Raw genomic sequence first — 18,870 nt, 5'->3', positions numbered from 1 at the left:
AGACCTGCTACTGCTATTAGATCAGTCATTCTAAGCAGTGAGGATAAGCACGAAAGCTGCAGTCATCTTTATCTCAATTTTCAGAAATATCAAGCAAAATGTTCTGTACACATTTAACACCAACATTCATATGCAAATACACATATAACTTTATTGCCATCTCTATCATTATCAAGAGAATGTTTAGGTATGCATAAGTGTTGGTTGACAGACTGCGGTACAATGAAAGAAGCATTAGATACAGTACCTTTCTTCAAAAACTGAAGAGCAGTAAATTACTTCTTGCAGTTCAGCAGGTCTGACTCAAATAGGTATATTGATTCAGTTCCTCTTTATGGTTGTGCCCCAACAACTGAACACTTTGTTACCTCTAAATTCTCCAAAATATGTCACCTGGCATATTCACATGGCTCGTTCTCGAGTATTTTAAACTGAGCCAAGTATAGGAGTGCAAAGGTAGGCAACTGTATGGATGTCCTCAAGGTTAAGGTAATCTTTTTGCTGTCCTTCAGTCACTCAAATGCTAAGCTCTATTTTCCCCACAAGGTACTTCAGTAATCAAAAAAACATATACTTTAGTCCCAGCCTTATATCTTGACCTGAATTGAAGTATTTTTCCTGCCTATTACCACTAAACAGGATTTTCAGGACTTACATCTGATTATGTCAGCCCTTCCTCATAGAGCTGAGCTCTGGTTCTGCAATCAACACAGAAAAAGACACTGAGCAACCTGTGCAGAAGTCACACATCACTTACAGAGATGAGGGGACAAAAAAAAATTCACATTGGTAACAATACAGTTAAGGTACAGAAGCACAGTTAAGGAGTCAAAAAACTCTCTTTCTAAACTCTCTTTCTGTTCTCCTTCCTGGCATTTTTTCACCCAGTCATTCCCACATTGCTGTTAAAAGATGCACGTTCCTGAAGGTGAAGTGTATTCAAAGGTGGGATGATCTTTTCAAATCGTCAGACTGAAGCACAAGTCACAGTTTAAAAATGCAGATTTCTTTTTCTGGGTTTTCCTGATATTTCAGTGAACATTCCAGTGGAATTTTTTCTAGAGACTCTTTTCTCACTGAACATATCAGATAGATAAATAATAAGGAAACAGTAAGCAAATGCAGAAGCAGCAGGAGAAGGGAAGACAGGACTGCTGCAGGAGCACACCCAATTTCTTGTGAGCACTGAGCCTGAAGAGTTTCTCATCTAGCTTCCTGCCAAGTTGTGACTGGAGATGGGAGTTAAGATCAGAGCCCAGCAGACCTATGCAGAAAAAGATCCTTAAGCTCCTCTGATATCTGTAGTATAATAAGGCAAGAAACCAACACAGGTGTGTTCCTAAATGAGCTGCATCAGCAGAAAGTACGTCTCTAAAAGCAGGTAATTCTGAATTATTTTTCAACAAGGCCGAGTGCAAGGTCTTACACCTGGATTGGGGCAATCACAAGCATAAAATATAGGCTAGGCAGATAATGCATTGAGAGCAGCCCTGAGGAGAAGCACTTGAAGGTATTGGTGGACAAAGAAGCTCAACAAGAGACGGCAGCATGAGCTTTCAGCCTAGAAATCCAATCATACCCTGGGCTGCATGAAAAGAGTGGGTGGGCAGTAAGGGAGGTGACCATCCCCCTCTACTCTGCCCTTGTGAGGCCCCATCTGGAGCACTGTGTCTAGGGCTGGGACCCCCAGCACAAGAAAGCTGAAGATTTACAGGACTAAGTCCAGAGGAGGGCCACAAAGATGATCAGAGGGCTGGAGCACCTATACTTGAAAGATTGAGAGAACTGGACTGACTCAGCCTGGAGAAGAGAAGATTCCAGGGAGATCCCATCATGCCCTTCCAGCACCTAAAGAGGGCATAGAAGAAAGTCAGGGAGAGGCTTTTTACAAAGGCACATATTGATAGAACAAAGGGTAATGGTTTAAAATAGGCTAGGTTTAAATTAGATACAAGAAATAAATTCTCTACGAGTGTGGTGAGGCACTGAAACAGGTTGCCCAGAGAAGCTGCTCCATGCCTGAACATGTTCAAGCCCAGACTGGCTTTGGGCAACATTGTCTACTGGGACATCTGCTTGCCCATAGCAGGGAGACAGGAACTGCATGGTCTTCAAGGTCCTTTCCAACCTACTCCATGATTCATTTTTTTCTTTTTGGCCCTTTCCACCTTACACTAGCCCTAAATGTTGGGTGCCTCTGTTTTCATACTGGGACGTAATGTAGCAGCTCTCCAAGACCTGAGGATCATTCAAGATTTATGCCGTAATTGCACATAAGAAATTGGTATTTTCTGATAGCATCTGACTCATAGTTAGACCAAATGCTTTGAGATGTGCTGGAAAAGAGGTAGGTATTATTACTATCATTTGTCTCTTCTGTGCCAGACAAAGCACACTGAATTGCAGCTTTCCTTGTTTACATGAAAACAAGGAAATTAGCCTTATATCAGTGCTATCGAGGGAATGCACAAAGTATATCCCAGAATACAGGCTGATTTTGCTACCATAGAGATATTTAGGGGGCAGTAACATATGCAAATGCTTTTGAAGTGGAAAACGTTGCTCAAGGGCATCCTGAACATGAACTGTATTATCATACTTATCCAATTATTATTCTATATAGTAAATTTTGTTTACATATTAGTACACACACATGTTTACATGTTTTATATACAGATACTTATTACAGAACATTACAGATTTATATACATATAACAAGACATATTGTGTATGCAATTATTATACTGTATACAGCAGCATAATTCCAATTCTGTACACACAAATGCATGATAGAACAATTATTTCGTCCACATTTCAGATACTGTAGCAACCCTTGTCTTGTGCAACTCTTCTCTGATTGCCCAACTTTCTTTTTAAAGGACTGTATGACAGACACGTTGCATAAGGAAGACCTGGCTTGCTGGGTTTTGTGGGCTGCATGTGTTTTTTGTTTTGTTTTGTTTTATTTTCTAACATATGACAAGTAGATAATTAAGGAACAGAAAATGTACCTTAGTTCTGCTGGCCAACAGGAATACTTTGTAGGTAAATTGCAATGTACTTCATAAAGCAGTTCAAGGACTGCAAATTCAGAAGCTTCACAAAGTGGGAAAACATTATTTTTCCAAATGAAAAGATTGAAGTAAAGATGAATTGACTTCCTCAAGGCCACAGAAACAGAAGAACAGAAAGCAAGAGTCACTCTTTCAACCATTTGATCTATTCTTTCACTAGAAGCAGGGCTCCTTATCAGTTGAAACAGGTCTATTTTGGGGGATTTTTTTTTTTTTTAATAGCTTCAGTTAAAATTCAGAGTGTTTTTTTTTTGTTGTTGTTGTTGTATTTTTTTTGTTTTGTGTAGTTCACTGAGTTAGGTGGAACGGAGTAAGTAATGGAGAGACTCATTAACTCCTGTGCTTTTCACTACTGCTTTCAAAGCAATCATGGAATTAGCTAGAAATTGTTCTCTGGCCCATCCATGTTTTCTATTGAACGATTCCCATGATGGAAGAGCCAAGATCTGTGACCTTAACTTGGCTCCAATAATGCAGAGAGCAGGCTCTCCTCTGTGGTGAACTGAGCCTTGAACAATTTCATTAAAAGGAATCATTCTAACAGATGAAATCGATGCTCTCATAACACAACGGTCTAAATCATTAATACAGATTGTAATTTCAAGAAGGTAAGAATGTAAATTTTTCCCATCTCCTCCTCTCACAGGATGGAATATTTTGGTCATTTGCAGGAGACATAAACACACCTGCAGTACTGACAGTCTCATTTCAACATCTGTTCATTTCAACACATTAAAAATAACTGAGATGCCCCCCCCATTCCACAACATGCAACTCCTCAGACCCAAAGCAACAGTAGAAAGTAGGTGGACCACCTTCGAAATGAGATTGATAGACATTTAAAAAAAAAATAAATCTGTGTGTTTGTCACCAAGTAATGCTTCTACTCTGAAATAATGGCAGTTCACACACGAAGAAGCCAAGCGCCAGTTATGGTCAAGCATTCAATTTGATACCAAGAACATTATTGTATTATTTCACATGAAGAAGAATTACATAGTCAAGCAGCCTGACAGCTGCACATCCGAAGGACAATTTCTCCAAAATAAATGCCAGCAGCTTATTAAATTACCAATACATTGCTAAGCTATAGTGACTTACTGCCATCGGACCAAAATATTTTCAAATGATATTTTAAAGGGCAGCACCGGGAAGCTTGCAAATCACACATTCACATTTTAATGAAAGGTGCAATTACAGAACATTTACCCTGTATTTAATTAGAATGAAACATCAATAAGGCTCATTTAGCATCCCTCTAGGATGTCAGCAACTTTTTAAAAGGTAGTAACAAATATTAGTTTTTTTATTTATACAGTTATGCTGCAGAACAGCACCGTACTTGCTAGGTTGATATTAAATGACTGAATGACGAACTGGAGTTTTGTCAATTCTAAAGCAAAGATAACTCGACAATGGTTCTTGCACAGAAGACAAATCAAAGACTAATTTAAAATCAGCATAATTTCTTTCCAAATAACAATAGAGAGGATTATCATGTGCAATTATGATGGAGGAACGCATCTGTTTTTCTGACCTAGTTGTCACTGTTTTGACTGCTTCCTAACGCTTTGAAAATTACAAATAGCTGGTGTATGTTTCCTGAAATAAATAAATAAATAAATAATAGAAAGATAACTCGACCACACCATGAGAATACCTTTAGGGAAAGCATCACATGCGATGCAATTAATCCTGGTTTTCCAGATATTTTCAGCATAAGCTATTTCTTACACTGCATACCCTCAGAAACTCCCTTCCAGCAGGTGGCACAGTTACAAGCCAGACACAAGGTCTAGTAACTCAATGGTCTTTTCCTGACCTGAGCACGCTTACAATCACAAAACTCTAGATCTGAATTTCTACCCAGATCCGATAATTTAGAAGAAATGTGATAACTCAGTTACTCCTGGGCCAACAGCATCCTGGTGAAGTACTGTGCAACCACCTGCAGCTTCACCCCTAGATGCTAGAAAATGATGATATAGTGATGTAACAGATGCACAAAAAACACATCTGGAGCTTTAAAAACTTACCTAATCAGTCTATTTTCAGCCAGCAGCTGAACCCATACATTTTACTGAATTACACATTCTATAAGCTCACCATATAATGCTGTGAGCTGCTGGGACATACAGATACTTACAAGAAAGATACAGCTATTCTGAGCTATTCATGAGCAGAGAGAGCTCATGGTGTGCTCAGTATATATCCTGCTGGAGAAAAATCCTTACACAAAATATCCAAAGTACATAAGGTGTTCCACGAAAGCCAGTGGAACACCTTCTGTATCTCTACCCTACACTCCTGACTACAACAGGTGCAGGTTGCTGCTGACCACAGCCTTCAAAACCAGGCTCTTATGAGATGCTTGTGAAATAGAACACCTGGAGTTGCCACCTAACTGTGGAATTAGAATTAAAAAAAAAAAAAAAATTAAAAAATCTTACTTTCAATTATTTCAGTGCTTGCATTTTGTAAGTTGACATTCAAGTAGGAAAATAACTTCAGGAAAACATGGCCTTCTAACTCAACATTGTGCAGCAGCCTACCAAGTAGAAATGTATATCTGTTACGAGAAAATTTAAATATTTAACATCCTGTGTGATAAATATCTAATATTTACTCAAGCTCATAATGAATGCTTGTCTAGAAGGAGGATATGAAACTGCACTACAACTATGCCATTATTTAATTAAATTTCCCCTTAAAAAAAAATTCTAATTTGCCAGCCAGCTCGCTAATGATTTCATGACCATGCTACACAAATATTACTTCCTTGATTTGTTTTAGATGTGCTCAAGTAGATTTTAAAAGGGCATAAGATTTGCAAACCACCTCTTTGCTCTCTCTTACGGAACCTCATGACAGAAGATGCTCTATGCAAGGCTCACACAGAAGAAGAGATCAGAGACATTCAGATGGCTTTCTGCACAGGTCAGTGCTTTGAAATAAAGCATAACAGAGCATCTCCACACATTCCGATTATTCCTGCTCCTTGGAGATGACCTGTACATCATTAAGACATATTGAAGCAGGAACATCTTTGAAAACAGAGGACCTCAAGAGATGAGAAGAGCAGTTCTTTGATTGAAGCTCTAGAGTGAATCCCTTGAGTTCTGAGGTCAGATGCACGATCCCACTAGGATGACCACAGAGTGTGTGATAATTCACCCCATGTGTTACTTCAGCAGGGATCACTTGTGCTCCCTGCGCTTTCAGGAGGTACTCACCTACAGCAGGTGACGGTTTTAGGAGCATTCACAACCCTGGAACATTCACTAATTAAAAGCACGAATCAGTAAGCTTCAAACAGATTGCAAGGATTTTTTTCTGTTGTTGGCGAGGAACAATCTGTGCATCCGTGTGTGGTAGCTGTGACCCCAGCTGCCCTCAGAGGTGGGTGCCAGATCTCAGTGTGCTTGCGCAGGAACCAAAAGCTCTTCTATTGAGTCAGCCTCAGCCAAGTGCTAGACATCCTCCTGCCTAAGCATGTGCTGAAACTACTTCTGACTCAAGTCAAATTTGATAATTCCAATTAATGCTTCAAAATATATATATTTCATTTTTCAAAGCAAGAGCCTGATGGAATTAGTACAGCAGGATGAAAGGGGAACAAAGTCTCTGAAGATGACTAGCAAAAGCATGCTTGCATGCCTTTTTATTTTATAACAATGCTAAAATCCAGAAGAATTGTTGGCATAGCTTGTTTTCAGCGCATATAGGCTTTCTTGTCTTTACAATAACAGCTCAGTATTTCTTACCCTCGTAATTAGCAGGATCTCCCAGCCCTATCACAGGTGAAGTCAAGATGATGACCAAAAACATAGTTCTGTCTATCTTTCTGCAGGTAGCAATTTTGTTAGATCAACCTAATACACAGCTGTCTTTGAGAAAACCGCTCTGTGTCAGAGGACATCTAGTAACCTCCAGATGACAACTTTTCAGCACTGCTGAACTGCATTCAAGTAATGACAACATTGACAATTCTTCTGATTTTCTCATATTTGATGTTTTATTTAAGACTTCAACTCCTCAAAACAAATACCATACAAAAATGTCAGCCTTCACTTCCTGAAAGCATACCTCCCAGCCCTCACACTCTACATAAAAGCCTGGTAACATCAACAAAATACACCTTGATGTCTCAAAAACCCAAAGCAAAATGAAGGAATCTAGTGTGTACTTTACATATTATCATTCTAGGGGATAAGATTAATTTCCATTCTGATTAAAGTATTTTTCAAGTAGCAGCATGACTAACTAGAGAATTTACCTTGAATTCAAGTAAAAATTTTGCTTACAAAAAGCATTCAAAATGCACGAGGAATATGAGGCAAGCTTTAAAAAGAAAGTGGTTTGGGCTTTTTTTATTGCTTATTTTTCCTTGAAGAGTGCTCATTAATCCCAAGAGATAGAGGAATTCATATTGGCTCAGATTTAACATTTATGAGGTGCTTGCAAACTTCAACATGAAGTGGATCTATTAGGAGTTTGTGTTTGACACTGTGCAGAGACTTGTGGATGGATGAATAGGTTGGAAGGAGAGTCCTGAGGATTTTAATAAAATCTTTAAAGCAAGAAAATAGTTACTGCAGATGGAAAGGAAGGCAGAAGGGCACCCCATAGCTTTGCTGACTTGCTTAAAAAAAGTACCACGAAGAGTTAAATTCCAGACTTCCAATCTTCCTTCATGTTTCACTTAAACACCAAAGAATGAGTTTATAATGCCAAGTTCCAACACTGCAAACACCACTCTCCAAGCATGGTGCATTTTTTTTTAATGGTTTAATAACATACATTCGTGAGCAAACCAGTGCTATAATTGAAGATTCTTTTGAACAATGAAAGACTAAACAAATGCTTAATTTATAAGGCTCACCAATGCTATTTAAGGATATTCCTGCATTACTTCAGAAATTCAAAGCAAACACATTCACATGTGGCAAGGTCCAAGGGATTCCCACCCAGTGTGGCCTTTGAGTCACCTCTTAAGCCTGAGAAGCAGCGATGCAAACCATCTAACTCCATTCCATTTCTTTTTGGAGTGTGACATGCCAGGCTCAATCAGGAAGCCCCATCCTGACGAGGACCCAAAGAAGGTGAGGAAAACTGCTGCCCCGTGCTCAGTACAGCCAAGTCAGTCACAGATCATTTGTACAACACTGGCTGAGCAGCATTACTATTTTAAGGCCGACAACACTAGATGCTGTGAGACAAGCACCCTGCACACACTTTGCTTAAATATTTGGTTAAAAAACAAACAAACAAATAAACAACAACAACAAAAAAAACCACCAAGGAAGGAAAACATAGCCAAGGGAACTCAAAATCCAGTTCAGCAGCCGCTGCATTCACCAACAAGGGACGTGTCAAATCTGTCAGTCAGGGACACATTTGGCTTGGTTGTCTTCTCTTTTACCCCTATGCCATTCCAGTGATGTGCCTAATCCCAAAAGGACTTCACAGAAGAGGACAACATATAAACAAACTAAAAAAATTAAAAAAAAAAAAAAAAAAAAAAAAATCAGACCTGGCCAGATGTAGTTATTCAATATGTAAGAAGAGGAATTATAGGAAGGTAACAGATACAGTAGCACTTCATATTCTCAATCAAAATAAGGTGGTTTTTTTCTCTTTAGCTTGTTTATATCCCCAGCTGCAAAAATTAAATTCACATTAGGAGGACAAAGGCTCCTAATCCTTCCAATGAGTCACTGTATGTACATTTTCTGTGTTTACGCCACTACAAATCAAACAACTGCAGAATTAGTTTAGTAATGCTGATTCTGTGTTGTCTGATATCACAGACCAATGCTTAAAGTAGCACAAATGAAAAAGCAACACGCCATACTGAATTCATTTCCCATTCAGCTTTCATAATCCTGTAAACAAGTAATGTGATTTGCACCCTTATCACACACATTCTATCTTGAAACTTTTCCCCAAACTGAGTACATCAGAGAACATAACGTTCCTTTCCAATAGAACTGCTTATACGATGAGGTTACAAGAACAGTCTTCTGCACTCATGTCATGTCATGATTTGAAAGCCACAACACAAATTAGAAGAAAACACTCTAATCAGAAGATCTCCAAATTGTTAATTATTTGGAAAGAAAAATGTAAATAAATATGAAGCTTTCATTTTGTAGGACAAACAACAATATTTCACTAAACTGTACTGTAGACCCCATCAAGAGAAAGATGTTTGCAACACCAATTAGACAAATTCACAAATTACAGGAGACCACAGAAGTTTTACTTTATCCGTGGTCAAACTCCACTATAACTTCAATTATGTGACATTTAAGTGAAACCACATGCTCACAACATTTCCGATCAGCACCAACCTGTGTTTTAAGGCAGCCCTCATGAATTAGTCTCAAAGAACTGCCATTAGTAGTTAGAAATAAGCGCTCACAGGATGAAATATCAGTGGGAGCGAAGAGTTAAAGACTCCTACTTTAATATAAGGCAAAACATTTTCTCACTGCTGCACACCTACAAAAGAGGTAATTGAAGGTGACAAGAGGATGTGTTACAGGAGGCAAAAAATATTCCCTCCAAACTCCATGTCCTTGTGGAAAAATAATCTGTTTAGTCCAAAGTGAATCTTTCCTAGTCCTCATTTGGTGAAGCAGATGTACAGTGGTATAGTCATCTGAAATACCTTCGGTAATATTTCCCTTAAATTCTATTAAAAACACATGGATATTTCTTCCACTCAGCAGCCAACCTGAAGTCAGCTCTTAATATGAACTCCATTCTCTCCTTAGTTCCCCTTTATGAGGATAGGGGAACAGTTCTACAGGAGAATTAAAGCCAGATGTTGACAACTGGGCTATGCACTAATGCATTTCTCAAATCCTAAACACAGACATCACTGACCCCTCCATGGTATCTCCGTACAGCTGTATCTAATACACCTGCTGCTCATTGGGATGAGGTATTGGTCAACGTGAGGCATCCACAGTTGGGCACCTCTGCTTTTGAGAATCTAGCTTTTCGTACATCAAAGTCCAGACAAGAATTGTGGTTAAAGACAGTCACAAAGAGCCAACAATATATTTTTAGAATTGAGAAGGAATTTTACTGAACTGTTTTCAAACCATGTGTGCAATGGCAAAGTCATCTCTCTCTCTGCCACTTGCTTGGAAACGGACACATTAGCAAGGAGAAAAAAAAAAGCTGGCATGAATAGGGTCAGATTCCTTCGCTTTCAGAAAACATTTCTCATTACTGAGGGAACACAGGGAGGAAGAGCAAGGCACAGATAAGGAAAGAACTTCCAAGAGATGGAAAACGGACCTGAGTGCTAATGTGCTGGGTAATCCTGTCCTTTGACCCAATGGCTCAGCCATGCCTAACGTTTGCTCTGGCAGAGCAAGCTGCAGGGCTGAGACAGCAATGGAGAGAAACACTCAGACCTTTTATAGGAACAGGGACTCCTGGTTTGGAGTTGGGTGCCTGCAATCGGCATCAGCTTCTACAGACACACGAGAAGTGTAAACAGCTTTTCTCTGGGTACCACTGCATATGCTTGCAGTCCTTTCTCCCCTGGCCTCGCTGATAATGAGAGGCACACAATGACCCCCTGTTGACTGATTTTCCCAGAAGCTATCACTGAACATTTTCTTCAGTCAAATACCGTGAATCCTATGAATTGAATAGAAATGGAAGAAACCTGATTCTCCAGCAATGTCTTTAAATAGCTTACAGAAGTGAACAAAGATTTATGGGTCTGATCCAAATCCCTTTGAAGCCAGTGGAAAGGCCACAACAGGGTACAGCAGGCATTCTGTTCCTGCTGAGGAAACACACAGAAAAGATGTCATCCTCTGTTAACTACTTTCCTTTTATGAGGAAGTCTTAGGAAAGGAAGATTTGGCCCTAAAGCATAAGAAATTATGTATATATATATATATATATATTACTAAATAGTTACTTCTATGTTCCACAGGAATAGATTCTTTAAAAGCTACTGATTGGAAATAACACCCAAGGTTACTCTACCAAGTCAGTAGGTTATTCTTTATCTTTTTTTTTTTTTCCTCCAATAAAAAGAAGAGTTTCCTGCATAAATTGGAAGTATTTTTATATTGCATCACAACTTTAATTGAAGTAATATGAGTAAATACAGTTAAAAGAAACAAAGACAGAACAACATAAAAAACCCACTTCTCAATCAAACTATACTGTTGGATGGTTAGGAAGTAGTTTCAGACCTATGCATAGCTACTGAATACTAATGGCTGTTTAAAATCAGTTATCGAGTAATTCCATTTGTCTGCTGCTTACCCTAAAACCACACTCTCTTGCCTAATTATATTCAGTGGTTTTCTACCTTAAAAATAAACTTAACAAAATCACAGAATCATAGAAAGCCAGGGATTGGAAAGGACCTCAAAAGATCATCTGGTCCAATCCCCCTACCGAAGCAGGAACACCTAGATCAGGTCACACAGAAACACACGCAGCTGGTTTTGAATGTCTCCAGAGGAGACCCCACCAGCTCCGTGGGCAGCCTGTTCCATTGTTACACTCTTACTTTAAATAAGTTCTTTCTCATATTTATGTGGAACCTCCTATATTCCAGCTTGCACCCATTGCCCCTTGTACTATTCATTAGATGTCACTAAGAGCCTGGCTCCATCCTCCTGACACTCACCCTTCACTTACTTAAAAACATTAGTGAGGTTCATAATATTTCTTTTTAGCCGTTTCTGGCCACAGTTTTCACCTCTCATTTAAACTGGGTGGTTCCTAGTCCAAAATGAACTTGAAATGTGGCACGTTTGAGTTCCATTTCTAACTTGCATATCTATTGGTGATCTTTTCCCTACTCTCAAAATCTTTTTATTTCCTCCCTAGCAGCACAGACAGTTCCATATCAATAACTGGTTCCCTTCGCAAACTTACAACACTTTTCTCCAAAAAGTTTACAAGCTAAAACAACAGGATTTCAGAGCAACTGGATGGGACAGCATCAACATGTTTAAGTCAACACTGAGTAATACTCAGATTCTGGAATTTTTTCCCTAAACACATCCTATTTGTAAAGCTGTGCTACTCATGTTTTTGGCATTTCATAATAAGTAATTTAGCAAATCCTCAGGAACAAGGAGGATAAAGATACAGGGAAAAAATTTAATTAAAAAATAATTTAATGCAATACTGAAAGTTGATTCCTTAATGAAGTCTGAATTCTGCTGGCAGCTGTCTACACTGCAATATCTAAGTTTTAAGGGAACAATCACTATATTTCCTTACTTTCATAAACACAGAAAAGGGAACACTGCATTAAGATTGATGCAACTAAACTCAGTTCTTGTAGTGCAATGTCATTCTTCTTTATAATCTTCATTCTAATACTATTTCCAAACCACACCTTGCCTGCACAACTATTTATTTCAGCCTTGCTTTCTGGAAGCTAAATAGGAAAACACCATTTTACAATAAAAATGCTTTCTTTGTTAGCTTTGCTCTACTGCATGAAGAAACAGTTATAAATACAGAGATTCCAAAGGAAGAGAAACAAATTTCCATGGCTGTATTTTTGTTTACTAACAGATGAATGCAGAAACTGAAGCTTTTAACATTTGCTCCTAGTTCCTTTCTGAGCAATGAAGGCCATATTTTGCAGGGGCTACTTGTGTGGCATCTCACTCCATAGGCACTTCTACAAAAACCACTGGGTTTCTATGTTTGGCGCAAGCACAATTTACCACCCAAAACGAGCACAGAGGCCCTTAGGAGATGGTGGGGTGTTTGTAACCAGTGCTTCTTGACTCAAAAAGGAATAAAGTTTTTCCAAACTGATGCACTGGTTCTGCAGAGAGCTACGCAACCGCTGCCCAAATATCTCCTCCCCTGCCCAGACACTGCTGCTGGCGGTGCTGGCTGTGGGAGTGACAGCAAGCAGGAGGATTCTTGCCCCACCTGTTTGCAATGCCTGTGCTCTGAAACATCTCTCCTAAGGAAGAAGGTGTTTTATTTAGAGCTCTGCAAATTTCTGCTTTGCTTTTATACGAGTCACTGTACTTACAGAGATGCACACACAGCTGCATATTTTAGGAGTTTTAATATTCATGATGTATTATGTTGGAATGGTAATCAGACAGCCAATTTTCACTGAGTTTCAAATAGGAGTTGGATACCACACTCTTTCAGTATCTCATGGGGGAAGGGAAAAAATATATGTATATTCACAAACCAGCCTGATATCTTTTCATTAGGATCACTGGCAACGGGCGAGAGGAAGGAAGAGGAAAGTGTTCAAGGAACAGCTGATGGGATATAAAAGCTGCTTTCCTTTTCTTTTTATTTAAAAAAGAAAAAAAAGACACCAGGTCAGCAATGATGTTTCTATATAAATCAGGTCGACAAACATATCACATTTTGAATCTGACACTCTTACTCTCATGATGACTCTTACCCATCTTAATGAGATTCCACCATGCTGAGAACTGTGACTTACAGCCTTCCCCAATGCTGTTCACATGCATTTATTTCTATAGTATCTTTTCACTGAGGATAGAATAAAGATTTAAGAGTGGTTAAGGCTAAGCTAGAAGTGGAATACTGCTCTAGCATAGCAAAAGGCAATTGTGCTAATGTGCTACGCCACTTACTCAGTAGCACAGAGTGAGGAAAATACATCTCCAGTATCAAGCAAAACAGCTACCTTTCAAAATGTAACCCCTCAAAAAATCAACCCCAACAGCAACATCAAAGCTCTAGGATATTGCACTGAGCCTTTCTCAAACAAGTAATTTAATTAATACCTATCAGATTCCGAGCAGCAAAACCAGAGATTAAAAATAAGCACTTGTGAATTACAAAATAATATGTTACTATGCTATTAGAATCATAGAATGACATAGGTTGGAAGGGACCGTAAAGATCATCCAGTTTCAACCCCTCTATAAAGAGCCCTGTGATGAAAAACAACCTTGCCGAAATGAACTTCATGTTAAAAAACATAACAAATCAGAACTAATATATATTCATGCTCCCATATTTAGAAAATTAAACTGTAAACTAGATGTTTGATATGTTATTTATAACCAGCACTTGGTAATAAGGATCTAAATGGCACATCAGACTCCTGACATCAGGACAGATTTCATCTCTATAAGAAGTAACGTGACAAGAAAAATGGGCATGTCTGGCTGTCCACACATGCACAATAAAAAATAAAAAAAAAAAATGTCTTGTATGAAACCAGAATTCAAGGTTGTTACATAGTTTATAAGTAAAATGATTGAACAGCTTACTCTACTTCTTAGTCATTTCCTACAAACAGAAACACATACATTTTGAAGTACTGGGGGAAAACTCATATGCAGCTTTGAAAGTGGTAACAAGTTCTGAATACATTAAATGCAGAACATGTGTTCCCAGTAATAGGGACTACGTCATTTTTTGACTCTCTCATCTCTGATGTGATTCTCACTAGCAAAGTTGTCTTTGTGGCTCTCCACATTGAAAGATTTTAGAGGAAATACGTATTTTTTCCTATCAATCATGATCCTAAGCAAAGATCTATTTTAAAGCAACCTCTTCCTCCAACATGCATTCCTCAGAGTATAAATATCCAAAATGAGACAAGTTGTATGTCTTTTTCTCTCAATAAGCGCCAATACAGAAGGAATACACAGAGTCACAAAACTAATTAAAATTAATGACAAAGAAATGCAACATGGATGAATTTCTCTATCCGTAACACTGAAGCCGTTTGGCAAATGTCGCCCCAGGCAAAGCGACTGTTCTGCTTTGAGAGCCTGGAAGTTCTGCAAGACTACATGTTGAAGTTCAGCAAAAGGAAGAAAATCCCTTGAATTTATTTTGGAAAAATATTCTTCATCTGAAAGGACTACCATCCTGATTTCAATATTAAACCCCAAAACTGCCTGATTAGAAACAGGGCCTCTAAACATGTCTAACTTATTGGAAAGAGTAGTATAATATTTATTTTTGCAGGTATTTGACTGGGATAACACATAAAGCAGACTAAAATTTCAGAATCATATTCAATTACCTCACAGGAATAAGGAAGAACAGATCCTTCCTCCTTGGACAGCAGTCTCCATAAAAACACAAGACCTCCTGGAAGAATTCATGTAACATGGTTTTTAAACAAAGCATTTTGTCTAAGCTATTACTATATGTCTACTTTTCTGCATCTGTGAGAGTAATAGTTATTTCATTCAAGTATCCATTTCAACTCATCTGGTCCTGGATTTCGTTTCAGTACAGCAGACTAGTTCTGCAAGCTCAGCACATTATATCCAAGGATATTTAATCCAAATAGTACCTTCAGCTCCAAAACAGAACCAATGCCACAACACTGTTTCTTACAAAGTTTGACAAAAGTAGATGAAGAGATATAGCCCAGATCTGTGATTCATATACCACTGAGGAGAGGCCACAGGATGTATTACCAGTCTCTCAAGGTGTAAAGCGACCAACTACTGAACTGGCTCAGAGTAAGAAAAGGGGAGAAAAAAAAAGTCATAAAATCACCAAGATTGGAAAAGATCATCCAGTCCAACCATCCACCTATCCAAAATATTTTCCCACTAAACTATGACCTTCAGATGCAACAACTAAACATTCTTTCTATTCTTTCTTGGACTGATAGAGGTAATCACTGTTCCCTCCAGAAATGAGGAGACAGGCAGCAAACGTAGGGAAAAAAAAAAAAAAAAAAAAAAAAGTTCAATTCCATAAAAGCAAGACTTCTCACAGCAATTTCATTTCTTTACGTGGGAAACAGAATTAAAAAACATTTTCTCTGAGAGAATAACTTATGATTTTCCCCAAAGTTCTCAAGCGTATCAGTTTACTGACCAGACATCACATATTACCTTGCCATGCTTCACAGCAAAGAGGGGAGTGAAGGGGAGGACAATGACACTTGCTTTCACAGAATCACTGAATTCTAGGGGCTGTAGGGAACCTCTAGAGATCATCAAGTCCAACCCCTCTGCAAAGCAGGCTCACTACGACAGGCTACACAGGTAGGCATCCAGGCAGGTCTTGAACATCTCCAGATAAGTAGAATCCACGACCTCCCTGTGCAGTCTTTCCAGTGCTCTGTCACCCCTACCGTGAAGAAGTTCCTTAACGTATTGGTGTGGAACTTCCTATGCTCAAGTTTATGGCCATTTCCCCTTGCTCTTTTATCTTCGCATAACTCAGCTCTCATTCCACAAGGTCATCAAGTGAAAAAGATGCCACAGATACAAAGCAGGAGCAGAATTAAGGTAAGTTTCCTTGGGAGGCAAATGCTGTGATGATATTTAACAATTAATGAGACAAACATTTTTCTATCCCAATACCTAGGTTTTAAAATATGTCTAAGCAGCACAAAGGCTGTTCTGAGCAGCTCAGCACAGAGCATTCACAGTTACTGCTGTCTGAGATTCCCTCTCACATTAACTGATCAGGCTGAGACATCATTTTGGGCAGAGGACCTCAATAAGATGAAAAAAAGAAACACATGACATACAGGAGAGTAATTATTAGTGAAAAATGGACTTATGAATATGATGTGTGATATGTAATGTTCCCCTTCAACTGATATTCTCTTTCTTTCATCTCCTCCAATATGTAACAGTGCTATATCATTAACCACTTCAGGCAAATGCATGCTAACACTGCATAGTGAGAGCAGCACTAATAAGAAAGATATCTGAGGGAAAAAAAAAAAGTCGCTGATGGTAGGAAAGTTACTGAGCATTAAAAGAATAGCCAATATAAAGTTAAATTGGCTCTCTATCTTATATCTATTGGGAGAAAAAAAAAATAAAATCAAAAGCAGGATTCATTTTTTACTGGATCATTATTATGCTCCTCTGGAAATTGTCCGCAGTGACTCTCATTCCAGGAAATAATATGAATTTAGTATTAGAGCAGAACTCAGGAGTCTCACGCACTTTAAAACCACAAATTTAATTGGGTTCTGGAATCAAAAAGTTATATCCGGGTTCCATTTGCCATTCTTTCAGCCTCCACTTGTCCTTTCCAAATCAGAATTGCTAATATAAACTTTTACAAGTCCATAATAGTGAAAACTCTTAAATACAGATAACGGGCCGGATTGTGTCTGCCTCCACAAAAGTGTGCAAAGGGGAAAAAAAGTAAATCACAAAGACCCCACATTGCACAGTATTTTTTGCAGGGCCAGCCGTGATTCACAGCCTTCCAATTTATGTAGGGGAGGCCAATGCTAGACTCTCAAAGTAGCTGAGGAGAATTAGGGCTTGTTACTCATGAGGCAATCAACTTGCCTTGCACAAGGGGAAAAGGACAAGCTGGTTGCTCCTACTCCCAAGAGGTTATAATGGCCCCTTTCCTTCTGCTCAAGCTGTAATGGTCTCCAGGTCTTTCAAACCATAGTAATCTCACCCTCACTTTGAAAAACCCTGAAAATCTTATCATTGAGTTTTGACTACGGCAAGGATGCTTATGTTGGTTTCGAAGAGAAGGCAGATTGAAACTCAGCACTTATTACGTGCTGCTCCTGGAAAACGACACTCCTCAGCTCTGATTGCACCCTACAGAGCTCAAAACCACACCACTTTCTGTGCCAAGAGGATGATAAGCTAAGCCTCACTATTCTCAGAGAGGATGCTAGAATGTGGAATTGGACTTACAGTAGCTGCCTGACAGTAATAGTTTTAGAAAAAAACATATGTTATAGTGACAGTAACATGTTTAAGCCCTGGGTCATATTAGTGACACTCAAAAGTGCTGATAAAATCATAATGCCAAACTGCAGCTAGAAGACCAGTAGTTTATGTAATAAATGACTTCTCTTCTCTGATACAGAACAGGCACTTAACTTTTTCTTTTTTTTGTGAAGGGATAAAAAAGTCAGAAAAATCTGGATTTGCACCCATCACAGCAAAAGAGAAGAAAAATTTCATTTAGCTTGTTTGTGGAACAGTATCTCCACATTTTTCTTCTCCATTAGCATGTACTGATAACTACAAGTCCAGAACAAGCTGCAGAATTTCTGTGCTTCCAACATCCTTCACCAGCAAAGATTTTTTTCTAATCTGCTCAGGAAGTGAACCCCTTATAAACATTTGAATCAAAGCAACCTATTCCTTAACAAACATGTCTCAAATTAAAACATTCAATATTTCCTTAATCAAATGAGCAAGAGAGTTTGAATATCCGAGCAGAACCACGGTGCTATTGAGATTTGCCATTATTATTACTAGAACAGTGAGCAGTGATACAGAATGGACTGGGATCTCCTCTGAGCAAAGCAATGAAGAGGACACACATAATGGGGGAGTTTAAGAGTTTGTACGCTATGGGACACCACTCCTCCTTGTCTGGTACATAGAACCATACATGGACACTCCTATCGCAATTTCAAAGTTGCATAAACCATTTTCATAAACCATTGCTTCAGGATAGTTTAATTTAACCCACTTTAATTTACACCCACTGTGAAATGAAAGCATTGACAGTCAGCTTCCAAATTTCAGCTGAGAGCTACAACTTCAAGCAGAGCAGAGCAAAGTCCTTGAAGTGTGTTGTTACCTTGCTTGAAACTGCGTAAACATATTCTGTCATCTGAGGACATTCTTAGGACTAACAATTGAAATGGCAACACGGATGAAGAGTGCCTGTCAGGTGAAAGGGAGTGTTCAAACAGATGAAATATCTTGTCCCAGTTTGAATAGAACAGGTAGAATAGGTAGAGAAAGCAATGGATTTCCTTTCAGGCCAATATTCCGTCTTCGAATCTCTGCTATTTCTAAAAATATTCTCC

General features: G+C 38.7%; 1 protein-coding gene across 1 annotated transcript in view; it reads right to left on the bottom strand.

Moving 5' to 3' along the window:
* RBMS3 (RNA binding motif single stranded interacting protein 3) overlaps positions 1-18,870 on the bottom strand; it is a 687,926-nt gene that overhangs the window by 388,938 nt on the left and 280,118 nt on the right.

This window comes from Lagopus muta, chromosome 7 (genome assembly GCF_023343835.1).
Source record: "Lagopus muta isolate bLagMut1 chromosome 7, bLagMut1 primary, whole genome shotgun sequence".
NCBI lineage: Eukaryota > Metazoa > Chordata > Aves > Galliformes > Phasianidae > Lagopus > Lagopus muta.
The sequence above is the reverse complement of the archived record's forward strand: the minus strand, read 5'-3'. Positions and strand labels throughout refer to the sequence as shown.